Source organism: Chiroxiphia lanceolata, chromosome 1, assembly GCF_009829145.1.
Source record: "Chiroxiphia lanceolata isolate bChiLan1 chromosome 1, bChiLan1.pri, whole genome shotgun sequence".
Taxonomy (NCBI): domain Eukaryota; kingdom Metazoa; phylum Chordata; class Aves; order Passeriformes; family Pipridae; genus Chiroxiphia; species Chiroxiphia lanceolata.
Genome location: NC_045637.1, coordinates 139,374,546 through 139,391,227, shown reverse-complemented (window position 1 = coordinate 139,391,227; position 16,682 = coordinate 139,374,546). Strand labels below are relative to the sequence as shown.

The 16,682-nt window shown below is 43.8% G+C and overlaps 1 protein-coding gene across 4 annotated transcripts in view; it reads right to left on the bottom strand.

The window, feature by feature from the left end:
- Window positions 1–11,583, bottom strand: part of LOC116799106 (highly reducing polyketide synthase curS1-like) — a 30,043-nt gene extending 18,460 nt beyond the window's left edge. Inside the window, exons 1-3 of one of the 4 annotated variants that reach the window (XM_032711957.1) lie at window positions 11,569–11,583; window positions 10,211–10,516; window positions 8,180–8,310 (exon numbers count right to left, since the gene is read on the bottom strand). The gene's annotated coding sequence lies outside the window, so the exon portion shown is untranslated. Of the gene's footprint in view, window positions 1–7,252; window positions 7,294–8,179; window positions 8,311–10,210; window positions 10,517–11,568 lie in introns of those variants that run through there. The other 3 variants (XM_032711948.1, XM_032711966.1, XM_032711977.1) reach the window with 3 other exon arrangements.
- Window positions 11,584–16,682: the final 5,099 nt, after the last annotated feature.

Here is a 16,682-nt window from a genome sequence, read left to right as displayed (position 1 = left end):
CCTGTGTTTTTTGGCATCTCTGGCCAATTTCAATCTGACTGAGCTTTTCCTTTTCTAACTGCATCTCTGCACACCCTGGCAATGCTCTTGTAGTCTTCAATGGGTATTCATTCACTTTTCCATCTCTGGTATGTGTCTCTTTTGGTTTTGAGCAAATGCAGAAGCTCTCAGTTAAGCCAAGGGGGTCTCTCATTGCACCTACTTCACTTTCCTTTAGAGGACATGAACTGTTTTTGTGCTTCCAGGACAGAATTCTTGAAAAACTCCTAGCACTCACTAGCTTCTTTATCCTCCATGGAAGCTTCCTACATAATCCCTCTCAAGTGAGTTCTGGGTGAGCTAGTTTGCTCTTCTAAAATCTAAACCTTTTATCTTAGTACTAACCCTCAGCATGCATAACATGATCCCAAACTCCACAATATTGGGATCACTGTAACCAAGGCTATCACTAACATTGCAATATAACAATAAAACATTACAAGGAATTACAAAGCAGATTTTCTTGGTTTGTGAGTAGCAAGTCCAGCAGTGCCTCATTTCTGGTTGGCACATATAACACTTGTATAAGGAAGGAGTCCTCTATGCATTCCAAAGTACATGATGGATAACATGAGCTACTGTATTGTCCTTCCAACAAATCTCTGGGTAGTTGAAGTCACCCAAAAGAACCAGGTTCCTTCGACCTGAAACTTGCTTAAGTGACTCAAATATTGCATCAGCCTTATCATCCTGGTTTGGAGGTTGGTAGCAGATGCCAACCACAAGATCCTCCTTGGAGATGAGCCCTCTGATCTTGATCCAGAGTTATGCTATAGGACTTCAACGGTCAATGTAGTTGACTTTTGTATATTCAGGTTCTCCTTATCATAAAGCATGACTCCTCTTCCTCTTCTTCTCTTCCTGTCTTTACGAAACAGTCAATAGCTATTTGTCATAATACTACAGTCATGTGAATTGACCCACCATGTTTCAGTTATTCCTACGATATCATAACTTTCTGACTGATGCATGGAGTTCCAGTTCCTCCTGGTTGTTCCCCAAGAAGCATGCATTGGTAAACACAAACTTGAGATGTGAGGTGGCTGTCTTCTGGTTCTCATCTGGGCAGTTAAATAAGGAAAATTTGTCACTGCTCTGGTTGGCCTGACTTATTACCCAGTTAGTTGCAATGGCATGAGTGTTGCCACTTTGGACCCCACACTCATAGTCCTCCAGTTTAAAGTCAACCTCACCACGTTGTCCAGCCTGCTACCAAAGATTGTCTTGCCTCTTCTAGACAGGGCAACCCTAATCCTAACCCTAACCCTTCCTGAGCTGTCTACAGTCATCAAAGAATGTCCTGTTGTCAGACCAGCAGATAGGTGCCTCAATGCCCCTTAACACAGCATCACCCACTTCAAGCACTCTTCATTTCTTTTTGTGGTATCCACTGTGTGCTGTTGGTACAGTTTCTCCTTGCAGACCTTGCTCATGGGTATCTACAGCTGTTAAAGCTTCATATGTGGTTTTGGTTGTAATGCTGCAGGGTGGGGGATGAAGCAGAGTCCGACTTTTGTGGGTCACCAGGGCCAAAGATGCCTCATTCTCTATGGTGTCTGTGAGAGGTGTATGGTTCTGAAACCACTTATCTATCTCTGTCTCAGCCCCTCTAATACTGTGCAGCCTTTTAACTGTTTCCTGCACCTCAGCCACCTAATGCAACATGCCTGTGTTTGCAGGTACTTATCTTTAGTCTGGGAGAGGGGTTTGGGAACTCATTGCAACCTACCGTCTGTACTGAAGTCTCCTTCCTTACCTGCTCCATCTGCATGGAAGCATCAGACATCTCAGGGGGTTTCTCTGTGGAAACCCTGGTTTCGTATCTGAGGCAAGGGCCCACCATTATGGCAGAGACCTAGAGCAGTTCCCTGGGCTGTGGGCTTACAAGCAGGGTGCACAGCCCTTCTCATGCCCCCCTCCGTGCAAGCTGCTGCACTCAATCCCTGTGCTGCGGCCTCTAAATCCCTGTTTGCCCGCTCAATCCCCATCTACCCATCCTGGTCACAGTGCTCCCCAGAGCCATTTCAATCTCCCACAGTTGCTCCTGGCAAGGCCTGAGCTGCATAAGACTCTCTCACGAGAGCTGCCATCTGCAGGCAGGAGCTGTCTACCCTGCCTTGTGTCCCCAGCACCAGGAACCCCCTGTACCCTTTGATCAACCCTCAGCCGAGGGACTTACCATTGCCGCCGCTGCATGCCTCACCGACTTTCCTTAATATTCAAGATCAGATCATTTATACTTTCCCCAGTATTAAATTATTGAACAATTAAGATTTCTAATGCAAAAATAAATTGTGTACATTTTAATCTAGCCTGCAACCAAAACAGTAATAAGCAAAACAGAAGCCCTCTATTTGACAGCTAACAAATTGTAGCCTGAGGCTTCGACTAACAGCTCAATAAACCCAACACTGTTTCTTTAAGAAAAGTTGTTTTTCTTCCCAGTCCCTATAAACCTGTTAGCAGCCCTCAGCTGCAGATTGGCCAGCTGTTACAGGATAACAGACAGCAAACAAGATTTCACAGAAATTGCATCTTCTGGCAATGCACAAGGGTCTTACGCAAGTGGCGAGACAACCATATAACTCTGTTTAAATATACACGTCATTATCATCATGGCTGGGCTTCATGAACAAAGATTTGGGGAGGGCTCTGCCCACATTTGCTACAAGCACGCTGGTGGCTAAAAAGACCAATACGAGACAGACAAGTCTGGTTGCAAAAGGCACAGCAGAAAGACTCCTTAGGTGGTATCGGCAAGACATGATTCTTTCTGCATTGTCTTTTCTCCTCAAGAGTGATTCTGTGTGTGTTCTTAATATACACATGTATTACAGAAGGGAGTCTCTAACTAGCCAAATGTGCAGGTTGCTTTGTCAGTCTTGTAGGCAGCATTAACATATTGACCTATTTTAAGAAATTTCACATATATTCACACACAGAAGAATGTACGCAAACCCCAAAGATACATGAGATCAGGAATGGCGAATGGCTAATGTTAGCCAAAAGAGAGATAACTAAACTCAAAGAATTAAATAATCTTTGCCAAAGACAAACGAATTAAATAATCCTTGCAGGATCTCAGACACACCAAGTACACACATTCATATTTTCAGTTAAAAAAAGCAATCAGTCAACATGTAAATGCCTACGTAGATAAGCACTGCACAGTAGAGATACCTCTGGGATTAAGAAGTGGGCAGACTAAGAGACGGAGCTTCTCACTAACAAAAGGATTCCTAAGATGTACTATGCGTTAGAGGTTTCTAGCAAAGTAAACTAAGATCCACATCAGACTTTTGCAGTTCAGGGTACAGTTTCAGTATTTATTTGTAATTTTTAACAGCACTATCTCCAACACACGGAACAACAGCCCAGAATAAAGACTATTGGTGACTCTTCCGCCCACCAGGTCTTGCCTCCCTGACTTCTTGCTTCCCTGCAAGCATTACTAATTGGCATGTCAACAAAAGTTGTGGGAAATGCAAGTTTTCATAGAATTACAGAATGGTTCATGTTGGGAGGGATCTCTGCAAAAGATGTGGTTCAACTCCCCTGCTCAAGCAGGAACACCTAAACTTAAAGCTTGTAAACAGAGTTCTGTGAAAACTAGAAAGTTGAAGTGAGGCTTCAAAACACATTAGTAACAGGAGTAGAAAAAATTACTAAATAAGTAATTCCAAGGTGTAGATATCAGCGTGCAATGACTCTTTTATTTTCTGTACTCTGTGCTGCACTTCAACAAAGATTAATTTTGTTTTCTGATTAAAAATATCATACAAAGCATGTGTTCGTGTACCATTATCAATAGGAAGACAACACAGACTACATCCAAATAAAGATTTCAAGATATAACTCAGGATTTCAATGAATGTTTGGGACTTAACAGATAAATTTAATTAAAAACAAAACCAAACCAACAAACAAAAAAAACCGAAACTTGCTCACCCAGCAGCCTGGAAGGTGAACTGACAAGATACCTTTATCTGCAACTTAAAAAATTCCTGAGTTACTATTGTTGCCATCCTGTTCACAACCAAAAGTAAGATGAAAAGTAAGCATCACATTCTAGCAAGCCTATGAGGTTCTCGAAAGACACACTAAACACTCCCATAAATTCAATCTGTTTTAACAGGCCCAGAGCACAGACACGTGTGGATTATTTCAAAACACAGAACTGATAACATTCATTTAGTTTACCTTTGCGGGTACAGAAGACGGTGACACATATTTTCAGCCATTAGCTGGAGCTAATAAATTACTCATCACAATGAAGGTCCAAGTCATCTGACACATCTAGGCATCAGGGCATCACTAGGAAGAGTTTGTATCATCTACATTGAGTTATTTTGCTATCAGAGTCCTTAGCTGTTTCAGATAAAACATCTTAGTCTTGATTCAGAACCAGAATAAATCATTTTCACCTCCCAAATTAACACCCTAGCTGCTAGGCTGCAGAGCCAAGCTCCTTTGTGCTTACCCTCTTGACAGCGTCTTTGATATCCTTATGCAGCCACTCATCTGAAGGGACTCATGCCCATGCTCTACCCTTCCTGGACAGGGGCTGTAAGCAAGAAGAGGTCATTGAAGAAGTTGGCACCTCTTTACCCAGTTGCTGTTCACTTCTTTTTAACTCCAGGTACGCAGAAGTACCCATCTGCAGCCTGCAAAACATGAGAAGATTGATGCCACCCATCTTTGTCATTTCCTCTTGTTTACTGGTAGGTAGGACTTCTTCCCATTCCTTAATCTCTGCATGTGTTGTTCAGCCATCTGAAGCTCCCATTTCCTCACGCCACTGGGGGACTATAGCCAACTATCTCTAGCTTCTGGATTCTCTGCTGAAGTCTGTAAACCTATCAGCTAGGTGAGTGTCTACCATCAAAGTCCTAAAGTGCACTTACCCACCAAATGACAGTTTATCCCTCTTTCTGGCTACAGTCTTCCTTACAAATCCACAGTTCTCCCCAGCAAGCAAGTTCAAAATGTCAAGTCCCAAAGTTTTTTATTTACCCTTCCCTTTTCCCAGTAGAGTCAGTGGGAGTCTACCAACAGAATTCTTACACTGCTGGGAATATTTGGAAATTTCTGCTGTGCCAGGGGAAAAATGTCTGCTGTGCTAGAGCCCAAAGTAAAAGGTGTGATTATATTTGTTCCCTATACATAAAGAAACTGGATGCAAAGGGATAGAAGGTTCTGATCAAGTACAGTTAGGCAGAAGTCGCTCCAAAATTTCTGAGTTCAGTGTAATGGTTTTTGCTGGATAGAGTTAAATTTCTTCATAGTATGAAAAAATGTATGGTGCTGTGTTTCGAATTTGTGCTGAAAATAATGCTGATAACCCACCGACATTTTAGTTACTCCTGAGCAGAGCTTACACAGCATCAAGGTGTTCTCTGCCCCTCACACTGCTGTGCCAGCAAGCAGGCTGCAAGTGCACAAAAAGTTGGGAGGGGACACAGCTGGAACAGCTAACCCTACCTAACCAAAGGGATATCCCATGCTATAAGACATCATGCACAACAATAAAAACTGCGGGGAGGCTGGTGGCGGGGCCACTGCTCAGGGACTGGCTGGGCATTGGTCTGTTGATGGTGAGCAATTGTTTTCATTTGCAATGGTTGTTTTTCTTGGATTTTATTTTCCTCTCTCTGTTGGTTTACTCTTTTTCTTTCCCTTAAAATTTTTTAAATGTCTTTCTAATTATTAAGCTGTCTTTATCTCAACCCACAGGTTTCTTTGTCACTTTTGCCCTTCCTATTCTCCCCACCATCCCACCAGCAGGAAGTGAGCTGGCAGCTGTGTGGTGCTTAGTTGCCAGCTGGGATTAAACTACGACATTCACATGGGAGAGAACCCTAAAAGGAAGTGCCCATCTCCTCACGCAAGTCTTAAGAAAAGGCTAGTAGTAGTAACTTCTGATTTCTTCAGTAATGGTATAGACACAGTTCATCCTAACCTATGGCAGAGGAATGAACTACTGACCAATGTCCTTTCTAATCCTATGATGGTCTGACAATAGTCAAACTCAATGCTTTTCAGGAGTAGACAACAATAAAGAAATATCTTTCTGTGCCAGATTTGTAGAGAGGGTAATAGAACAGAAATGGCCCAGCTGTGTCCACCATAATCTGAAATTGCAGAGATAATTCCTTCTGCCAGGCAAACCTAGACTAATTTTTCTTTAAGATTGGTAAGACTCACAATACAGCCTGACAGGGACATGCACCAGCACCCCACAGAGGTCTGCCACAGAGCATAAGGACTTTGGGACAGAAGCAAGATGGGTAAGTAAAAGCCTGCATGCAGCTTTGAGATAAATAGTGAAGGGGAAGATCCAGGTGCCTCCCTTTCCTTCATGTAGCTCAGCAGTCACCCTGAAGGAAGTGGTCAAGGGGTCTCGGGCAAGAGATGCAACAATTCTGCAAGTTTGACTTTTGGCATTGCTTGTAACCATGAATCCTCTTACAGCTCAGATGTCATCTGATACCTGTACACTGGTTTTACTATACAACACACTACATAAAACAAAGAGCCTATGGCTTCCCACAGTGTCAAAAGTTCACTGGCTATTTTCCCTCCCAGTCTGTGGAGGAGGCTTTTTCTGGAGAAAGACATGTTCATGGGTGTGACCGAGGTTTGGCTAAGGACTGAGGACAGGCCAGTCCTCCCCCTGCTGCATTTAAAAATCACTAAGAGATCACGTTATGCTGCCTTGAAGAACTGGGTCTGTCCTATGGGGGGAAAAAAGTTTCTCTTTGAAGATAAAATAAAAACATTCACAACATTCAGTGTTGATACAGTTAAAGTGCAAAATGTCATAACCTTGTAATTGCCTACAACCAAAACTACAGACTTTAGACTGAAGTCACATTAAAACAGCTTCCAAAAAAGTTATTTTCCCTTATTATACCGAAATATTGAGCAAAGTTCAAATTATTTAAGATTTCTTCTGAGAGCTGTAGAAAAGCTTCAAGGTGTCAAGTGAAAAGGCATTTCTAACTAATAATAATCTCCCACATATTTTCCAGAATGACCAAAAAAAACCAACTGAAAATCAAGAGACGAATCAAAAAGCCCCTTTGAACTTTCAAAATCACAGAGAAGATCCCATTCAGAGACAGATATTATGCTCTAAATGAAAGCATAAATAATATGATGCACACTTGAACCAATTTTCCTGTAACGGAGAATTACCCTGCTTATCCCTCACCAGGGCTATGTTCTCTTGCATATGTTGTGCAACAAGAACTTTCTGAGAGGGCAATCACAAAACAGAGAAAGAAAGACAGGTAATTAAAGATGTTCAAGGAGTCTTTAGGAGAGGAACAACAGTGCACTGCTGTGCCAAAAATAATTGCTCCTTTGGTCTGCCTGTCTCTCGAGGTCCTGTTCCACATTATTTAACAATCTTCCCAATGAGGAAGAATCGGTTGGTTTCTTGGTCTTTTGTTTATTGATTTTTTTACTCAAAAATTTCTTTCTTATATCTAGTATGAAGGTACTCTCTTTTAGTTTAAAACCATTACATCTTGTCCTATTGCTACAGACCCTATTAAAAAGTCTGTCCCCATCTTTCTTGTAAGACTCCTTTAAGTATTGAAAGGCCACAACAAGGTCTTCCCAGAACCTTCTCTTCTCCAGGCTGAACAAGTGCAGCTCCCTCAGTCTTTCCTCACAGAAGAGTTGTTCCATCACTTTGATCTTTTTTGTGGGCCTCCTCTGGACTCACTCCAACAGGTTTGTGTCTCTCCTGTGCTGAGACTCCAGGGCTGAGTGCAGTATACCAGGAGGGTATGACAGATTAAGTGATGCACTTCGCTCATAAGAGAGAAGTACGAATATATTTATTGATATAAATCAGGAATTTAACAAAGCCTGATACTAAAAGTGACAATGATGTAACAAGTTTTAATGGCAAGTTACACATGATTTTTTACTGCATAGAGGACAAAACTGTCAGGTCCACCCTCCTGTTGAGCCATGAGGTTCAGAAAGGATCCCCTCGCTTTCTAAACTCCCTTCTGACTTAGTTCCAGACTTGGTCAATGGTTCATGTCTAGAAGATTATCTGTGCACAATCAATCTTTTATATCACTTAGCTATGATTTCAAAGTTTAGCATGCTATTAATCACTTACCAAGAATCTGATGCAGCAAGGAATCTCTCAGCCACAAGGAGTAACCTTGGGAGGCGTTTCCTATTCAAGGGAAGATCCTGGTATGCAGTCTGCTGCCATGCAGGACAGTTCAGTGGGCCCTGGGCTGTCTGCTGTTCATAGAATAAGATGGTTGACTTATAGTCATACTTACATGCCAGCCATATTTTGTGTTGTTGCATGCTCAACTACCCCTGAGCTGTTAAGCAAGACTTACTGCCCTTAGCCCTTGAGCAAGATTTATGGCCCTTAACTATTCTGTTGTTATCTGTAAGACAGACAAAGGCATCATGACCACCACTGGTGGCTATTGCTCAAGCAAACAAAGGCAGGGTGGGGAGCACACCATCACAGTGGTGCCTCACAAGAGCAGAGTAGAGGGGTAGAGTCACCTCTCTTGATCTGCTGGCCACACTTGATAGCTCTTCTTTTTATGAAGCTCAGGATACAGTTATCTTTCTGGGCTGCAAGCACACATTGCTGGTTCGTGTTGGTTTCCATCCACCAGCACCCCAAGATTTTCTCAGCACGGCTGCTCTCAATCCCTTCCTCCCTGAGCCTGTATTGGTACCGGGGTTTGTCACATCCCGGATACTTGCCCCACCCCATCTTGCACTTGGCCTTGTTGAACCTCATGAGACTCCCATGAGATCATTTCTCAATCTTGTCCAGCTTCCTCTGAATGACATCCAGTCTTTAAGGACTGTCAACTGCACCACTCAGCTTGGGTTACCTGTAAATTTGCTGAGGGTGCACTCGCCCCCACTGTCTATGCCACTGATAAACAGTACCGGTCCCAATTTGGAACACTGACTGACACCACTCATCACAAGTCTCCATTCGTACATTGAACCATTCACCACTACTCTTTGGATGTGGAAATTTGGTTTTTCCTAAAAACTTGTTTCTGTAATGCTGTAGTTTCAGAATGAGCCAGGAGAAACCGAACAACTGACCTTTTGCTTTACTGGTAGAACAGTCCTTTAGAAGACAGTATTCTTCTAAACAGACTATGGAAACAGCAGACAGTCGTGTGAACCATGAAGATGAGTCTGCTGCAGATTTAAATACTAAATCTGGCACATATAAATTGAAGCCCCTTTACCTAGAACTGCCCACCCACTCTAGATGGTGACAGTATAAGCTTATGCTTCCATGGGAGATGAGTGTCTAAGTGCCTTTAACAGTTTATGGAGATCTGGTGTGCTGGTTTTGGCTTGGGCAGAGTTAACTTTCTTCACAGTGGCTGGTATGGGACTCTGTTCTGGATTGTGCTGAACATAGGGTTGATAATATAGGGATTTTTTTGTTCCTGCTGAGCGGGGCTTTTCTGCTTTTCTTACTGCCATGCTGGCAAGGAAGTTTTGGGTGCATGGGAGGTTGGGAGGAGACACAGGTGAGACACGGGAGCCAGGACAGGTGACCCAAACTGACCCTAGGGATATTCCACATCATATGACATTCTTGCTCAGTATATAAAACGTGGGGAAGAAGGAGAAAGGGACATCTGTAGTGATGGCACTTGTCTTTCCAAGTAACTATCATGCATGACGGGGCCCTGTTCTCCTGGAGATGGCTGAACACGTGCCTGCCCGTGGGAAGCAGTGAATTAATTCCTTGTTTTGCTTTCCTTGTTTGTGCAGCCTTTGCTTTCCCTATCAAACTGTCTTTATCTCAACCCTGAGTTTTCTAGCTCTTACCCTTCCAATTCTCTCCCTGATCCTGCTGATGGGGAAATGAGCGAGTGGCTGCCTGGGGCTTGATTTCTGGATGGGGTTAAATCACAAGTCTTTTTTGGCACCCAACATGGGGCCCAAAGGGTTTGAGATAATGACAGATCTGATTGGGATGTGCTAGATTGAATTTATATCTGTAAGTGTTGTTTAGCTAGTAATGAGCAGACTCCTGTACTTGCCATAGGGCTCGCTTTCCTGTCTGTATATTAGAGTCTAGTGCTTGTTAGTGGCTGCTTTTTGCTTTCACTGCTTCTTGTAGTGCTATACAGCTTATCACCTCACTGAATTGTGCCTGGGAACGTTTTGATAACAGCCATGGTGATGCACCTGGGCTGGCAGGTGGCTAGTGTGTTGTTGCTGTTTCTGTTCTGCCGTATTGGACAGCCTGGAACTTCACTCTGCACTTGAGCTGAAGTTCAGAGTGAGCGAGCGGCTGCGTGTTGCTTGGTTGCTGGCTGGGGTTAAACCACAACATCTGGTCAACAAAGGCAATGGAGCACTGCAGAGAGCTGACCACTGGACCCCTGCAGGTGTTCACTGCACTCCCACTACAAGTGAAAGCAATGAACATTTGAGGAATGGCCTGGGAAAGGAAGGAAAAAGACTTTCAGTTAGAGGATAATTCCTATCCAAGAAAGTGAAATGGAAAGGAAGGCAGCCAGGATTACATTTGTGTTTTACAATTAGTAATCTCAGAGTATTGCTGACTGAACGGGAGTGATTTCCCTGCACAATATTCCAGCAGGTGACCAGTGAGGAAAATGGAAAGGGTGAAGAAAGATGAAGGTACCAGAGGAAGACCAAGGTGGGATCAGGATGCACTCTGGTTCATTTATGAGGAGCAATATCTAACGTGGCTGTCACTACTCAGGGATCAACGAGGTCTTTTCCCAAGGACATACAATCTCTGTGTGACATGTCAGCCTTCTAGGGAATGCACTCCCAAGATGACAGGAATCCAAGAAACTGAAATTCTCTACAGTTTTCTGGTATATTGTGTGTAAAGCAGGTTACTCAGGTACTGACATCTCTGCAAACATTCTGGCTCCCCAAAAAAAGGTTGAAAGACACATGTTGATAAAAATACATAGGCACAGATAGGGCCAGACAAGCAGACTTACATGTTTGCAGCAGCAAAAGAAGAAGATATTACTCTGATATGCAAACCCATAATAAACACAGACAAATGCCAGGATAGCCTGGATTTCCGAAGAAGCAGATAACTTCTCTAATATCCTGTTGGCACAGAAACTCTGGAACAGATGGGCAATGATTATGCTAGTTGTGTGGCTGGTAGAAATTTTGCTCACAAGAAGTATGAAATTACCTTCCAGTAAACGAAATGGGGAGGGTTTTGAAAGGTCATACCCTCCATGCATAACAGAATAAATGCTGGCATTAGTCCCTGCAAGATCTTTCTTGTGTATTTGAGCTCTAATGAATCAAAGTTCAGTTTGTGCTCAGATCAGTATTCTCTGACATGTAAATATTCAAAACAATAAGGTAGTGTTTAAAATAAAAACTAAAAAAACTATGAACAAAGCTCAAACGGACATTGGCTGATTAAAGCAGGAGTGAGAGATAGATACTGTAGTTTTACTCTGTGGTTTTTCTCCATAAATAATGTGCACTTACAGTTCCTGAAGATTGGTGGAATCCACCACTTCCCTGGGCAGCCCATTCCAATGCCTGATTACCCTCTCTGTAAAGAATTTCTTCCTAATATCTAACCTAAACCTCCCCTGGTACAGCTTAAGACCATGCCCTCTTGTCTTACTGATAGTTGCCTGGGAGAAGAGAGCAACCCCCACCTGGCTACAACCTCCTGTCAGGGAGTTGTAGAGGGTGATGAGGTCTCCCCTGAGCCTCCTCTTCTCCAGGCTGAACAACCCCAGTTCCCTCAGCCTCTCCTCATAGGACTTGTGTTCAAGTCCCTTCACCAGCCCTGTTGCTCTTCTCTGGACCTGCTCCAGCACCTCAATACCCTTCCTGAACTGAGGGGCTATATTATCAACCCTATTAGTGAAGGCACAGAGGGCACATATCTCCCACCTGATAGCCCCCAGCTTGACAATTAGACTGCTCTCTTTGCATTCAGGGGTTTGAGGCACTGCGTCTGCCAAGTCATCTGCAGTCAGGGAACCTCAGGGCCACAGACTGTCACTGCCTCGCACAGGTAACAAAGTCCTGTTGTTTCAGCCAGGCATGCAAACACAGGCAGTAGCTAAGCAGCCCACAGAGTACTCCTGCCTCATCCAAATGCAGGGAAAGAATAGGGTAGGATAGGACAGTATAGTATAGGTTCAGAGACAACTTCTCTACAGTGGGCACTATAAAGATCAGGTTAGCCAAATTTCCTTCAGATATGGCACAGGCATACCTGAATGCCACATTCTGGTGGAAGAAATACGATGAAAGACTTCTTGATGTCACTTTTTTTTATGCCAGGGTCCACTGCATCTCACACAAGCACTTTCCAAGGGCTGCCTGGATGCACTTGGAAATGACCCGCTGTCCTGGCATTCCAAAGAGAGGGGCAGAAATAAGCCATCTGATCTCTGATTGAGAATTTGAAATTACAAACTTCAATTCCTGGTATAAGAACACAGCTCCGCATATTGAAATTAAAATGCACAGTGCTTTCTGAGACTTGGTTGTGCCCCTCTTAACCACAGAGCAGGAGTCTGCCCCTGAGCTCAAAGACTTTATGACAATACACAAACAAGAGGAATTCAGTCCATGGCTTCTTGAGAGCCAATCTGGGCCATACTGTCATTCACAGGAGATTTTACAACTTTTCTAGGCTATCTCTATAGCTGTAAGAATCTAATTAACACTTTTTTACACTTAGGGTTCTCAAGTACTGGAATAGGTTGTCCAGACAGCTTGTGGAGTATCCACCTCTGAAGATGTTCCAAACTGGACGGAATAATGTCCTGAGCAACCTGCAGTAGTTTTCCATTCAGCAGGGCAGGGTGGACTAGATCTCCGGACAGCTCTCCAACCTGAACTATTCTGTGAAATTTTTTTTGCTTTGCAATTAATTACAGCATTCCAATTTCCCAATTTTTTATGAAAGCAGACAGCTGAGAAATGACAAGTAATTAAAGAAAATAATTAATATAAAATAAATCACAGGAAAATTGTCATTTCTCATTTGTAAACTAAACATTTCAAACAACAGAACATATAAGCTAGAATTTCTGAAAATGTTTTCAAGAAATTCGGAAAAATTACATGAAATGCTATCTCATGGCATTCTATTTCAAATAACATGATTGTAAAATCATCTTTGCAGTTTTATATGGAAATTTCTTTAGGCTACAGGAATTTATTGAAAGGGTAGAAATCATAGAGATATTTTCCACCTATGAAATACAGAACAGATAGGGATTTTCATTAATGCATGCTTGGAAACAATTACTCATGGAGCTCAGAAATTAGAGTGCTAAGTTTGTTGGCACCTCATCCACCTTATTTCATAAGAATTTACATGTCAATTTTATTTTCAGTCTACATTGACCACCCAGACAACTAAGCATGAGTTAGCAGTGTGTGAACATGAGTCAACACCACAACCTTGTGGTGGACACGGCCAAACACAAAGGGGGCAGCACTTCAAGGGAAGTGATTATATTCTTCCATTCAGCATAAGACCTCATCATGTGCTCAGGGCTAGGCTCTCCAGTACAGGAGAGATATCAACTTACTTCAGTGAGACCAGTGAAGGGGCACCGTGATGGCTGGGTCCTGGAGCACCCAATATACCAGGGGCAAGGGAGCTACATCTAGTCTGAAGACCAAGGGTGAGGAGCATCTTCTTGATGTCTTCAAGACATGTGATGGGAAGGTACAGGGAAGACAGCCAGGCTGCTCTCAGAGACGTCCTGGGAAAGGAAAAGAACCAGCTGTCACAAATTTTATCAGAGAAATTCCAGTAAGATATTGTCACAGGCAAAAACTTGTTTAGTCCTTCAGAGAATTTCCATTCATTTATTTGACAACTAACAGCCTATTAGTTACAGATTTTGGTATCAAAGGAGACTGAAAAAAACAACCAACCGTCAGGAAAAAACTCTGCTTCCCTTCTGACACCTCTTCCCCCCACTGACCTTTTTGCTTCTCAGTCCCCTCACCCCCAGGCCATGCTCAGCCCCTTTGCTGAGGCAGTGGCCAGTGCAAGAGACTGGGGACAGCACACGAGTGGTGGTTCCTTCACTGGCAGCAGCTCCTCCAGGCTGCATCTCTCAGCTCCTGCTCCAGCAGCACCTTGGCTCCAGCCCCTGCTCAGATGTCCCCTTCTCTCTTCTTTCCTCCTGCTCCAGTGTTGATTTCCACCCCCCTTCTCCTCTCTCCTCTTACCCTGGCCTTGTTTCTCCTTTTGCTTGGTGTTTACCGCCCTCACTTTAAGATACTTTCCCAGAGGTGGCATAGACTCCCCTGAGGATGGGCCCAGACATGTCCTAAGTTGGGTCCTTTGGATCTGGACGGCACATTCTGTGATTGGCTCAGGGCAGCCCCAGCCTCTCCTCACAGAGGCCACCCCTGCAGCCCCTCTACCAAAATGCTGACAATGACGAGGGGACAAATCACTGTGAAGTAGTCAAACACTAGAGCAGGTTGCCCAAAGGCTCTGGAATCCACACCCTTGGAGGCAATTCCAAACTCAGCTGGGCAAAGCCCTAAGTGACCTGGCCCAACACCCACAGCAGACCTTCTCTGAGCAGGGCACAGGTGACACAAGTGCCACAGGATCTTTCCAACCTGAGTTATTCCATGATTCTACAAAACTGTTGGAATCACTTCCAGGCTCAGTAAAGGTTTGGAAGACACAAGAACACAGAGACCAACCAGAAGATGCTTGTGTCTGCATTACTGAGGAGATCCTTCCCTTTCAAAATAAATAAATATTACCATAAAGTGAGCAGAGATGACAGGGAGGCATGTCCAGAGCAGGAGACTGACCCTGTTCTGTTCCAAGTAGACGGAAATGGAGGCTGAGGGGACAAAATGAAAAAGAGCTTTCCAACAAAAGGACTGTGAAGCAGGGAGTCTTACCAGCTAGGCATATGATTTTTCTTAATTTTAAACACTATACAAAAGGTCACACGTGCAAGAAGCTGCATTTGCTCTCCCTGCCCTGGTGTTTCTTCAGCTCAGCCCTGGAGTTATTGTAACATTCAGGCCACAACCAATGTCGTGTCTGCATCTGCAAGCCTTCCTGGGCTGTGTCTGAGAGAGACCCTGGGCAGGGCACAAATGCCCCAGTGTTGGTCAGTGGGCCCTGCTGTGGAAGAGAGGAGGTTCTGGCACCCACCCCCAGAAACACTCCTGTCCCCCAGAATCCTTGGGCCTCTGCCTCAGATGACATGATTTAACCACCATCCCTCAGGGACACTCTCCGCACATATTCAGTTTCCGATTCCCACGAAACTCTGCTATACTTTTCCTGGAACTCTGAAATCTCGGTTGCTGTATACAGCACCATTTTAGTAGCAGTTTGCTGACCCTGACCATCGTCTATGGTTTCAGCTTTAATTAGGGGTCGTAATGTTACTTCCTCATCAACAGATTAAAATGCAAACGTAACATGTCACTTTTTGTCAGGATAATAGTTTTATTTATTCATTGGATACAAAAAGGCAGAGTTGTGAGACAGTATTTCTGTAAATGGTCCAGATGCTAAATCCTGCAATCCTTCCCATAAGATTTTACTCTCTTATACGCATCCCAAAGCTCCACCTGAAGCGTCCTAGTATGATCATGCTTGGCAGCAAGCAGTGCCTCCTCCTGCAGCCTCTTTTCCTTTTCCCAACTGTGCTCAGCAAGAAATGCCCCCGCCTGCACCTTACTCTCCCCTTCACGATCATGCTGAGCTACAAACAGGCCCTCTGCCCGCAGCCTACACTCCCTTTCACAATCGCACTTAGCAGCAAGCAACACTTGTTCCCAAAGCCTGTTTCCTCTCTCCTCACTTAACTGATCCTGCAATCCTTTCACCAAATCCTGCAGAGATCCAATCATTTCTCCTTCTGTCCATTTGTTGGCATACCTCTCCTTTTGGGCAGCACTTTAAGCTACTCCCAAAATTGCACACAAAACTGCTTTACCTTTCCCCTTTCATATACCTTTTGTTCACTTAACACCACATTTATTGATTTAACCACTGCTTTAGGCCTATACAAATCTCCATTTGCCTGTTCCATGCCCAAGGGAGTCAGGTACACATTATATTCTCTCAACTTTTCCAAAATCAGGGAACAGTCAAGCACTGATATTTCCTACGCAGTCTTGGCTTACAGCTGCTCAGATGCCTCTTGGCTCTTAACAGGATCACATCCCAGCACTCCCTGCCCGGAACTCAAGGGTAGAGTGATGATATCCCTTCAACCATGGCATCCTGGCCATGATACCAAAAATGTGCCACCCCTCCCTTAAGGGCCGGGAGCACCCAAGACTTGTAAATGCTTGTGGTCGAAAAGAACAACAAATGTCAGAGGGTCTGCAAAAAATCATAAAGTTTTATGAGTAAATTACACACTTGGCACAGAAATTGGTATATTAGTCCCTGACCTAATATATAAACACATGGTAATGGGTTTTGAACGAAGGGGTAGGGTGAAAGGGAAGAGACAAAGGAAGAGACGAATTAAAGCGGGGGATAGAGAAAAAGAGAAGGAGAGAAAGAGATAAAGAAAGAAAGAGGAAGGAGAGAGGGAGGAAGGAAGGAAGGAAGGAAGGTAGGTAGG